At 46.6% G+C, this 12,503-nt stretch overlaps 1 protein-coding gene across 3 annotated transcripts in view; it reads left to right on the top strand.

Annotated features, from left to right (window-relative positions):
- Nucleotides 1-6,597: 6,597 nt before the first annotated feature.
- Lcor (ligand dependent nuclear receptor corepressor) overlaps nucleotides 6,598-12,503 on the top strand; it is a 141,113-nt gene continuing 135,207 nt past the window's right edge. Inside the window, exons 1-2 of one of the 3 annotated variants that reach the window (XM_045150132.1) lie at nucleotides 6,598-6,705; nucleotides 7,806-7,879. The gene's annotated coding sequence lies outside the window, so the exon portion shown is untranslated. Of the gene's footprint in view, nucleotides 6,710-7,805; nucleotides 7,880-12,503 lie in introns of all 3 variants that reach the window. The other 2 variants (XM_045150142.1, XM_045150150.1) reach the window with 2 other exon arrangements.

The raw sequence follows: 12,503 nt of genomic DNA, 5'->3' as shown, positions 1-12,503 counted from the left end.
TTTTCTTTGTCTTGGTGACTGTGCAAGAAAAGGTCTAGCATTCACCTGCAAGCTTTGCAGGGGAGAAACAAAGTGCACTCAAGGACAAAAACCATGGTGCCCTTTAGGGGTCCAACCAGAGCCTGCTGAGCCTGGATGTGTTGCCTTACCCAGAGCTCTGTCCCCAATTACCCCTTTGAAACTCCACTCTTCATCATACCCCCTCCCCATCTCAACCAGTCTTTTACTTTTGATGTCATGATCTTTTCCTCCTCTTATGATGGTCTTGTGCAGGTAGTGTCGGGCACTGTGAGGCCATGGATATCCAGGTCATTTTGTGTCTGGACGGAGCATGTTGTATGGAGTCCTGCCCTTCCTTTGGCTCTTACATTCTTTCCACCACCTCTTCCACATTAGACCCTGAGCCTTGGAAGGTGTGATAGAGATATTGCAGTACTGAGCACTGTGGTCATTTCTTTCCATCATTATGATACCTTTTGAGTCATCCCAAGGTCACTGCCATTGAAAAGAGAAGATTCTCTACCCAAAGTGAGAGTAGCATTAATATATGGGTATGAACATTAAGAGAAGTGCTTACTGGGCAGTTTGATAAGCATAGTATATACATTTAGCCAGACAACAGCAGACATTATACCCCTAGGGCTCATGACTACCCCTGTTTTAAGTTTTCAGTATCAGGGATATATTCCCTTCCCATGGAGCAGGCCTCCAGTCCAACTAGAGGGCAGTTGGTTTCTCCCATAACAGACGTGCTACTATTGCACCCGGCAGAGAAAGAGAGAGAGAATGGGCATGCCAGGGCCTTCAGCTACTGCAAACAAACTCCAGAGGCATGCACCTCCTTGTGCATCTGGTTTACGTGGGTCCTGGGGAATTTAACCAAGGTCCTTTGGCTTTGCAGGCAAATGCCTTTACTGCTAAGCCATCTCTCCAATCCCTTCTTTTGTTTTAATAAATGTTTCTTTTCTTTTCTTTATTTATTTGAGAATGACAGAGAGAGAGAGAGAGAGAGAGAGAGAGAATGGGTGCACCAGGGCCTCCAGCCACTGCAAATGAACTCTATTTTTTATTTATTTATTTATTTATTTGAGAGCAACAGACACAGAGAGAAAGACAGATAGAGGGAGAGAGAGAGAATGGGCGCGCCAGGGCTTCCAGCCTCTGCAAATGAACTCCAGACGCATGCGCCCCCTTGTGCATCTGGCTAACGTGGGACCTGGGGAACCGAGCCTCGAACCGGGGTCCTTAGGCTTCATAGGCAAGCGCTTAACCGCTAAGCCAACTCTCCAGCCCACAAATGAACTCTAGATATATGCTCCACCTTGTGCATCTGCCTGTGTAGATACTAGGGAATTAAGCCTCAAACCATGGTCCTTAGGCTTCATAGGCAAGTGCTTCACTGCTAAGCCATCTCTCCAGCTGCTTTTGTTTGTTTTTTTTTTTTTTTTTTTAATCTATAGTGCCTTTTTTTTTCCTTTTCACTTTTTCTTCTGTCTTTGGTGGGGGTAGGGTTTCATTCTAGCCCAGGCTGATCTGGAACCTATTGTAGACCAGGAATCTCAGCCTCCCAGTTGACAAGTTTAGGATATTTGGTTTCGTGTGCATGCCTACTTGCTTTAGTCCCCATTTACCACTCCATACTGGTTTTCTTTGTGTGTGTCTATTGCTCAGTTGGATTTTAGAATAGTTCTGTATTTTTCTCAGCCAGTTGGAATCTTTCTACAACTTTTTCCACCCACAACTTGTTTACTTTCCCTTTCTTTCTAACCCTTTTTCCATACTCTCTCCTACTTCCCTCCCCCACTTACTCTTCTGTACAACCTTGCATAGACCCAACAACTTCTAATGTCTATAGAGACCAAGAGGACCCAACTTACTTCTGTCAGATACCTATACCACTTTTTTTTTTTTTTTTTTTTTTTTTTTAGTTAATACTAGTCCAAGGTTGGGAGTGGTGGTCCACACCTTTATCCAAGCACTCGGGAGGTGGAGGTAGGAGAATCACTGTGAGTTCGAGGCCACCCTGAGACCACATAGTGAATTCCAGGTCAGCCTGGGCTAGAGCGAGACCCTACCTCAAAAAAAAAAAAAAAAAAAAAAAGAATACAGCTGACATCTAGAAAACTCAAATATTGAAATCACTTCAGATGAATATACAAGAAACATAAAAAAAAAGTTGGGGCTGGAGAGATGTCTTAGCAGTTAAGGCATTTGCTTGCAAAGTCAAAGGACTTTGGTTCAATTCCCCAGAACCTATGTAAGTCAGATGCACAAGGTGGCGCATGTGTCTGGAGTTTGTTTGCAGTGGTTGGAGACCCTGGCATGCTCATTCTCTCTGCCTCTTTCTCTCTCAAATAAATAAATAAAAATTAAAGTGTTAAAAAAAATCAAGACAGTATAATGCCTCCAAAATTTATAAATCCAACATAAATTAACTCCAGTGAGACTGATGCAGATGAAATTCCAGAGAATTAAAAAGAATGATTATAAGTATGTTCAAAGAAATTAAAGAAGAAATCAAAGGAATCATAGAAGAAAGAAAAGAAAGGAGAATTCAGGAAACCAAGTTAAATAAGGAGGTTGGTACAAGATATGAGTAAAGAAACAGACATACTGAAAAAATACCAATGAGAAATAGCAGAAATGAAAAACAGCAAGTCAAATTAAAAAACACACAGTAGAAAGTCTCAGAACAGAATGGCTCAAGGAGAGGGCAGAATATCTAAGCTAGAAGGCAAAATGGCAGATCTAGAACATTCCAACAAAGAAAACTATCCCCAGCACTTGGGAGGCAGAGGTAGGATAGCTGTGAGTTCAAGGCCAATTTGAGTGAGCAGGCCAGCCTGGGCTAGAGTGAGACCCTATGTCAGAGAGAGAGAGAGAGAGAGAGAGAGAGAGGGAGGGAGGGAGGGATAGATAGATATTAATAGAAAGGTATGAGTGGGAATTTCAAGGCATTTGGATTTGGGACACTATGAAGAAATCCAACTTCAGAAGTCAAGGTACAGTAGAAAAAAAATTCACTCTAAAGACATAGTATTTTCAATAAATCAGAGAAGAAAATTTCCCTCAAATAGGAAAAGAGATGCCAATATAAATACAAATACAGAAGGCATCAGACACCAAACAGACAAAACCATAAAAGAACCTCTCCTCACCATGTTATAATTAAACTACTAAACACAGGTTGATCTGGAATTCACTGTGTATTCTCAGGGTGGCCTTGAACTCGAGGTGATCCTCCTACCTCTGCCTCCCGAGATCTGGGATTAAAGGCATGCCCACCATGTCTGGCTTTAAGTTCATTTTTATTAAGTTATGGACATAGTATGTAAACAACACATGTTGTTACCATCTTTTCCCTCATCCCTGCCCCTTTTCCAAAGGGGCTCTCCTCATTGGGGATTCAGGTCCTCTACATGGGGATTATGGGTCGTGCATTGTGGGTGCAGCAGTCCATTATGGGAGAGAGGCAATCCTCTGTGCATAGTGTCCCAACTTGTGATTTTAACAATCTTTCTGCCTCCTCTTCCACAAAATTCCTGAGTGTTGGGTGCATTTTAAGTCTACTACGGTGACAGGCTCTTTGGAGCCTCTGGATCTCAGGTTTGGTAGGTGTCGAGTGTCCTCAGTATCTGTCTCCTTCACCCTTGTCCTCATATCAGGTTCACCGAGAAAGCAGCACTCTTGCTCATTTCCCCAATTCTTCTGTGGTTTCAGCTGGGGCCAGGGCTCTAGCTTAATTTCTTTTGTGTATGTGTGTGTGTGTTTTAAATTGTTTATTTATTTTATTATTTGAGAGAGAGAGAGAGAGAGAGAGAGAGAGAGAGAGAGGGAGAGAGATGCAGATAGATAGAGAGAATGGGCACACCAGAGGATGCACCACCTTGTACATCTGGCTTACGTGGGTCCTGGGGAATCGAACCTAGGTCCTTTGGCTTTGTAGGCAAGTGCCTTAACTGTTAAACCATCTCTCCAGCCTTCTCTAGCTCAATTTTGGATGGAGCCTGTGTTACCCTCTGAAGCCTCACAGGCACAGTCTTTACCATTTCTATTGTCATTCTGGTCTTCCAAACCCATTGAGCCCTGTTGACAGCAGTGTACAGCTTCTCAAGCCCACTGCTCCAAATTCATCCACATTCCTTCTTCACACTAGCTCCTAAGGCCTGAAGAAACCCCTGGTCAGATTTAGCACAACAATGACCTTACTTCTTCTTTTCTTTTCAAGGAAGGGTAGGCTGACCTGAAAGTCACTATGTAGTCTCAAACTGACCTTGAACTCAGAGATCCTCTTATCTCTGCTTCCTGAGTGTTGGGATTAAAGGCCCTAGTGTGCCCATTCTCTGTCTCTCCCTATTTATTTTTTTGTTTGTTTGTTTATTTTTATTTATTTGAGAACAATAGACAGAGAAAGAGGCAGATAGAGAGAGGGAGAGAGAGAGGATGGGCACACCAGGGCCTCCAGCCACTGCAAACGAATTCCAGACATGTGTGCCCCCTTGTGCATCTGGCTAACCTGGGTCCCCAGGAATCGAGCCTCGAACTGGGATCCTTAGGCTTCAAAGGCAAGTGCTTAACCGCTAAGCCATCTCTCCAGCCCTCTCTCCTTATTTCTCTCTCTCAAATAAAAATAAAGTATTAAAAAAATATATGTACTTAAAAAAAAAGCTGGGCGTGGTGGTGCATGCCTTTAATCCTACCACTGGAGAGGTAGAGGTAGGAAGATTGCTGTGAGTTCGAGGCCACCCTGAGACTACATAGTGAATTCCAGGTCAGCCTGGACTAGAGACCTTACCTTGAAAAACAAAAATTAAAATAAAATAATAAATAAAAAAGAATTCCCTGAATTCTGAATCTGTGTCCGAGACTCTTAAGAGATTAAGTTGAGAAACAATTACATTTGTTTATCCTTGGTTTGTTTTAAAACATATTTTATAGGATGATTGAAAAAAAAACTGTAAAATTCATTTTAGAGTAAAACTTATTTTATCAAAAATACTTTATGAGCCAGGTGTGGTGTCTCACGCCTTTAATCCCAGCACTCAGGAGGGAGGTAGGAAGATCACCATGAGTTTGAGGTGGAGGCCACCCTGTCACTACATAGTTAATTCTATGACCCTACCTCAACACAACAACAACAAAAAGTTTATGAAACACACTTTCTGTAAAGGCCACAAAAACTCGATTAAAATTTGTAAGATTCAAACCCACCACCTAGTGGTGAAGGAGGAAGTTTCAGGTTGGTCATGTAAAATGTGCTGCCATCACACATAAAAGAATAGGTTACTCATAGCTATCTTCTCCCTCCCTTTTCTTTGAAGCAGGGTCTCACTCTGGCCCAGAATTATCTGGAACTCACTCTCTAGCCCAAGGCTGGGAACTCACAGAGATCCTCCTACCTCAGGTTCAACCTGCATGGCCTCATAGTAATCATGTATCTGCTACTTGTACTCTCCCCTCAGTGCTCCAGATAGTATTAAGTTCACAGAAACTCAACACTTCCCAACTTGTTCACTAGTTTCATGTTTTTAAAAATATTTGAGAGACAGAGAATAAGAGACAGAGTGTGGGCGCGCCGGGGCCTCTAGCCACTACAAACCAACTCCAGACACATGCACCACTTTGTGCATTTGTATCAGGCAAGCACCTTAAGCACTAAGCCATCTCTCCAGCCCTGTTTTGTTTTAAGACGTACGTACACACAGACACACACACACACACACACACACACACACACGGGGGGGGGAGGGAGGGAGGGAAAGAGGTGTCTGGAAATCCTTTCTCATAAAATATTTTTCTCTTTGAGTCCTTTCCTGAAGTCCTGAACCTAGGTCATTTACCAACATTCTGCTTTAAGTATTCTGAAACCACCTTTTAAATCCATTCTCACTTGAGCAGTATTTTCTGAATATCCCTTAAGATTTTTCTTATATCAGAACAGCCTTGTTGGTAGAAGTCTCCTAGGCTATTTTATTTTATTTAACCTAAAACGCTTGCTCTCAGTTTTGTTTTTTTTTTTTTTTTTTTTTTTTTTTTAACTGCGATAGATTTGGCGAAGCCTTCCATTAAGTTACAAACATGCACCCATTTCACCTTTGGAAACCTTAAGGCTCAAGCGCCTCCAAGGGCACCAGGGCATTTGTTCTCGTTTCTGCTTGCACACGCTGCCGGGAGGAGGAGTTCGGAGCAGCAGTTGTGGGAACTTGCAACAGTTGGGGTCGCACGATAGGCAGCTCGGAGGTGCGATAAATGCGGCCAGTTTAAAAAACAAAAAGCGTCCCGGACGGCAAAGGGGCAGCGGCGGCCTTGGGGAATGGAATGCGAGCGAGGACGGGCGCGAGGCAGGCGATGGGAAGGCGCCGTCCTGGGCGGCGGGGACGCGACCGAGCAGCGCGGGGGCGGCGGCGGCGGCGGCGGCGGCGGGACGTCGGCCAGGCGGGTGGCGGACGCAGGCTGCCCCGGGGCCACGACGAGGTGAGGCCCCGGCCCTGCCCGCCCCCCCGGGCGGAAGGTTGCGACGCCCTGGCCGCGGGTACGTGCGCGGCCCCGGGGCGACGCGGCTGGGCGTGCGCGGGGCCGCGGCGGAGGCAGGGCCGGGGCGGGCGGCAGAAGATGGCGAGGGTGTGTAGGCGGCAGCAATGCTCCGTTGAGAGACGCGGCTTTCGGCAAGAACTGGACTCGTGGCGCCACAAGCTCATTCACTGTGTAGGTGAGACCCTCCGCCGGCCTCCGCGGGCCTCCCGCCCGCCCTCCAGCCGCCGCGCAGGGCCCAGGGGGAGGGTCAGCGAGGCAGAGAGGCAGCGCCGCTCGGGGGGCCCGCGCGCCCTCGCGGCCCCCTCCCCCACCGCCCGGAGCGCGCCCGCGAGACCGCGGCGGGGAGCGAGAGCGCGCGAGGCCGCGGCCGACCTGGGGCGGGCTCCACGCTCTGCCCCGCCGGCCCCTCCCCTCGCGCCTCCCGGGGCGGGCTCTCGGCGCGCGCGCGTGCGTGCGTGCGTGCGTGCGTCCCCCCTCCCTCTCCTCGCCCCTTCCCGCCCCCCCCCCCCCGAGTGACGCCGCCCCCGGCGCATTGTGGAAGCTGGTCCCCGGCCGGGTGCGGGTGCAGCGGCTGCTGCGCCGGGTGCCTGGAGGGCCGGGCGCGCGCGACCCCGCGAGCCGCCCTCTCCCTCCCTCCCTCCCTCCGGGTCCCCAGCCGGCCCTTTCCCCGCGCCCCTCCCCCCACGCCGGCGGCGCGCCCCGTTCCCCCCGCGGGCACGCGCGGCGAGCGGGCGCCCGGCGCGCTCGGGCGTGTGTGAGGCGTGAGGTGGAAGATGGGGGCGGAGGGAGCCGGAGCTGTCACAGGCCCCGCGTCCGCCTGACCGAACCAAGTGGGGTGTCATGGCCGCGGGGGGCAGCGGCTGCACTTCCTCTGCTGGCAGCGGCGGCGGCGGCGGCGGCGGCCGGGGAGTTAGTCCTCGACGCACGGGTCGGTGTGTGCGTATTTGTGTTTGGTGTGCGCGCGGCGGCGGGGGGAAGGGGGAGGAGGAGGAGGAGGAGAGGGCGGAGGGGGGTGGGACCGAGTCCTCCCGGAGGAGCCGGGCGGGGGGTCGCCCTGGTCCCCCTCCCGGATTGGCCCGAGCCGCCGCCTGGCGGAATGCCTGGGCCGCCCGCCCGCGGGCTGCGAGTTCCCCCGGGGCCCGAGGGAGTGTGGACGGGGTGCGTCCGGGAGGGGCCGGGCCACCGAGCTGCGCCTCTCACACTGTGTGTTTTGTCTTGTTTTTTTTTTTTTTCTCTCTCTCTCTCTTTTTTTTTTTTTCTTCTCTCCCAAGGTCCCGTTTCCCTCTGTGCGGCGGCCGGCGGGACCATAAGGGCTTAACTCATATATTTAACCCCCCTCCAAAAAGTAAGTGGCCCGTGTGGTGTCTCCGCTCCGCTCGCCGTCTCCCGAGCCCCCAGTCCATCCTTGTGTCTGACTCTTCTGTCCGTCCTCAGCATTGTTATATCCCGTCTTTGCCTCGCTGTGCTGATGTGTGGGGAAATGCCCTCTGTCGTCCTCTGTCCCCCCACGCCCAGTCCTCGGGGAGGCCCCTGGATTCCAGCCCACCCCCACCCACCCCACCCTTGGGGGCCATGTTCTTGGGAACCGGGTCTTCCTCAACAGAATCTGGGAGATTGTATCCGTTCACTTGGGCCCCTCATCCCCTCCTTCCCGACGGGGTTTCGTTGGAAGGAATTATGCAAATCCTGCTTTCTCGTGTCCATTCAGCGACAATTTCATGCGGTGAGAAGTTCTCTTTGTTGTGCGAGGGGGAGAACAGACACTGATTTAATAGACATATCTGTTGGGGGGAAGGGTGGAGGGGGTATGGAGAGGATCAGTTTGGAAGAATTACAGCACTTGGTTAGCTCAGTCTTTGTGTTTGAGCCTTCTGCCTTGACAGGAGGGTCTGCCCTTTACAATGTCCCACAAGGGATGTTTTCTATAATAGATTAAAAAGCAAAACTGAAACTTCAAACAAGTGGAATGTAAGGTAACCTTTACTTAGACAATATAAGCGTTCCCATTTCTGCAGTGTTTCATTAAGAGCGTGTGTAATGTGAATTTATTAAAGATTTAGACTGGAGTATCAAAATTAACATAGGCAACAATACCGTAAGGTATCTGATACTGTTTTGATTCTCCAAAAGTTAAAAGCACATTAAAAAATGTATATTTTGGTAAATAATAAAGGCGTGAATAGTTTTTTTTTTTTTTTTTTTTTTTTTTTTTGGTGTGGTTTGTCTTGTGAATACAGGCTAAAATTCTCCAATCCAAGCTCTACCCTCCAGGAAACAAGCAGCCTTTTGGCTCTCAGCTATCATTTGCTCTGTTCTGTCCCTGCTTGTTTTATTCTTTCCAACCTGTCATACATTTGCTAAAATGTGATACTGGCTTAAACAATTCTGAGTTATGTGCTAGGTTTTGAGAAACACTGCAATACATTTTCACAGTTATTGGTTAATATAAAAGGCTGAAATTGTTTTGAAGGATTTTTTTTAGTTTTTGTAGTGTTGGTTTCACTTGGTGATTGCTTTGTTTAGTAGGGCATTTTAGTTTCTAAAAGATTATGGAATTGAAGAGTGTAACCCTGTAGATTTCTTAAGTTGATACTGCTTTTTCATTTATTTCATTCATTTCAATGAGTTATATGGTTTGTTTTAAAATTCTTGCCTTCTATCTCAGGGCCCCCTTTAATCAGTCATTGGTAGCAGTAATATTGGTTAGTTTACTGCTGCTTGACAAGCTGTTTCTTGTTTTGTTTTATGACTGATAAAAGTCCTTCTGTAAATAGGTCTCTATTAAATATCAAAATTAGATTCATTGTTTGGGAAGAGCATTTCAATCTGGTGATCAGTTTTCTCAGATTGTGCTTGAACTCCAATTTCCACTTGCAGGTTAAGTTCAAGATTTTAGGAGTTTAGAGTGCAGTATGGTATTTTATCTGACCAATAATATGTATTGATGTTCTCCCAGCTAAAATCAGCAGCCCTTACTTAGTCCAAAAGAAGCTGTGTTGTTTACTATCAGATGTAACAATTCTTTCATTTGAGTAGAATTGGTTCAGAATAGTTAATCTGTTTGGTTCTTTTGGCTGATTAATATTTTAAGTTCTTTTGGTATCTAAATGATTTTTAGTTTATAGCACTCTTTAGGGGGAAAAAAAAGAATTCTCAGTCATTCCCAGAACCCAATGTTCCCTTCTGTTATTTTTTGGGGGAGGGTGGGCATGCTGGCATTGGTGGAAAAGAAGTTACTGATTCTGTAGATTTAGTTGAATTGCAGTTAATACAGGTTGAGTGTCACTCCCTTGAAATGCATGCCCGGAATCAGAAGAGTTTTGGGTTTCAGTGTTTTTTTCGGATTTTGGAATGCTTGCAGAAATTTTACTGGTTGAACATCCTTAATCTGAATATCTGAAGTCCCGGATTCTCCATTGTCCAAAGTTTTTGAGCATTTGGCTGAGAAGCCATAGTGGTTTGTACAGTGATGGTGATTGCCATGGGGATTTGGTGACTGCACGATTGCTGAGGAGCCCTTAGGTTCTGGGCATATCTGCTGTCTGCTGTGATGCAGCCTATTGCTTGGCTGCTCCTTACTCTGTTGTTTTCATTAGAAGTTCTTCTAGGGACATTTATGATACTAGCTTAATTCTGGTTCAGCTAAGGACACCAGAATGAATCTCTTTGATTTATAAAAAAGTATGCCAAATTACTCTAATTCTGTCAAATATGTTTATAGCTGGAGCAATTCTAGAAACATTTGGATGCCAATTTTGAACCTTAATGGGTTACACAGGATGGTCTTGAATTTTCTACATAGTGAGGATTTGTTATTTCCTGTCTATGGCATGTGCCATTTCTGAGTAGCTTAGCTAGTCACTTAATCACTTAGCTGCTTGAGTTAGTGCTGTTTTTAGGAGAAAGGCAGTTAGGTAAGTGTTAAGGGTTATTTAAGTATTTATTAAGCATCTGCCTTATCTCACATTGTGGGCAAAAATATTGGGTAGTATGCCCTAACCTTAAGGAACTTGTAGTTCTTTAGAAAAGAACTGTATTCAGTGTGTTGTACAAGGTAAATGTGTCATATAATGGTATAAATAAATGCTAGGGGTGTTGAGAAGGGCAACATGAAGAAGGTGGTGTACTTTTTTGCTTCTTTTTTTTTCCGAGGTAGGGCCTTGCTCTATCTCAGACTGACTTGGAATTAAGTATGTAGTCTCAGGGTGGTCTCAAACTCACTTCGATCCTCCTACCTCAGCCTCCAGAGTGCTGGGATTAAAGGCGTCTATCACTACATCCACCCTACTTTTGCTTCATTTTGATGAATATGGAAATTACATTGCAGTTATGGAGAAAAGAGCCAGTTGTCTATTTATGGGGGGTGGAGGGGGAGAAGGGAGAGAATGGACCTGCCAAGGCCTCCAGCCACTGTAAACGAACTCCAGATGCATGTGCCCCCTTGTGTATCTGGCTTACGTGGGCCCTGAAGAATCGAACCGGGATTCTTTGGCTTTGCAGGCAAATGCCTTAACTGCTAAGCCCACCAGTTGTCTATTTAAATTGCAGTCCATGATTAGTAAAGGATACTTTTTTTATTAAACATTTTAAAAAATAATTAATTTATTCATTTGAGAGAGGGAAAGAGACACACAGTGAGGAGAGAGAGAGAGAACGAATTGGCGCACCTGGACTTCCAGCCACTGCAAATGAACCTTGTGCATCTGGCTTTTGTGAGACCTGGGTCCTTAGGCTTCATAGCAAGGATTTCTCCAGCTCCTGGCATGGACCTTTTTAAGGCAGTTTAAAAAGTGGGAACTAGAGCTGGGTGTGGTGGTGCATGCCTTTAATCCCAGCACTTGGGAGGCAGAGGTAGGAGGATCACTGTGAGTTCAAGGTCCCCCTGAAACTACATAATGAATGAATCCAGGTCAGCCTTAGCTAGTGAGACCCTACCTGGGTGGGGGGGAGAGTGGGAACTACTGGCTGGGCGTGGTGGCACACACTTTTAATCCCAGCACTGGGGAGGCAGAGGTAGGATTGCTGTGAGTATGAGGCCAACCTTAGACTACATAGTGAATTCCAGGTCAGCCTGAGCTAGAGTGAAACCCTACCTCAAAAAATTAAAAAAAGGGCTGGAGAGATGGCTTAGTGGTTAAGCGCTTGCCTGTGAAGCCTAAGGACCCCGGTTTGAGGCTCAATACCCCAGGACCCACGTTAGCCAGATGCTCAAGGGGGCGCACGTGTCTGGAGTTTGTTTGCAGTGGCTGGAAGCCCTGGTGTGCCCTTTCTCTCTCTCTCTCTGCCTCTTTCTCGCTCTCTCTCTCTCTCTGTTGCTCTCAAATAAATAAATAAACAAAAAAAATTTTTAAAAAGTTTTTAAAGTGAGAACTTTATTAGGCAACTTGGTGTTTGCAGTACATTGCTTCTTAGCTCAGGAGGACAGTGTTTTTCTTACTTAAGGATTCTTTTTTTGTTTTTTTTCTAGGTAGGGTCTCTAGGCTGACCTGAAACTCACTCTGTAGTCCAAGGCTAGCCTGGAACTCACAGCCATCTTCCTACCTCTGCTTACTGAGTGCTGAGATTAAAGGCGTGCGTCACCATGCTCAGCCTTACTTAAGGATTTTGACATGGAACTCTGCCTGACATTCTTTTGAGACCACACTGACAGGGAGAGTGGTACTGTTTACAACCGTTCTGTAAAGAAAGCTCATTTGGAGGCTATACCTTTAGCTATTACACAGAATTTATCTTCAGAATTGCATTCAGTAGATAACCTTAGTATTGGCACACTTTTGTTCTTGTAGGTTGGAACAGGTATACTTTTATGCCATAAAATTCCCCCCTCCTGGTTTTTTGAGATAGGGTCTGTCGTAGACTTGCTTTTTAGCCAAGGCTGACCTGGAAGTGATTAAAAGTTTTCTCTCTTCCTCTGGGATGCTAGGATTACAGGCATGTGCCACCATACCAGGCAAAAGTCACCTTTTTGA

This window comes from Jaculus jaculus, chromosome 1 (assembly GCF_020740685.1).
Source record: "Jaculus jaculus isolate mJacJac1 chromosome 1, mJacJac1.mat.Y.cur, whole genome shotgun sequence".
NCBI lineage: Eukaryota > Metazoa > Chordata > Mammalia > Rodentia > Dipodidae > Jaculus > Jaculus jaculus.
The sequence above is the reverse complement of the archived record's forward strand: the minus strand, read 5'-3'. Positions and strand labels throughout refer to the sequence as shown.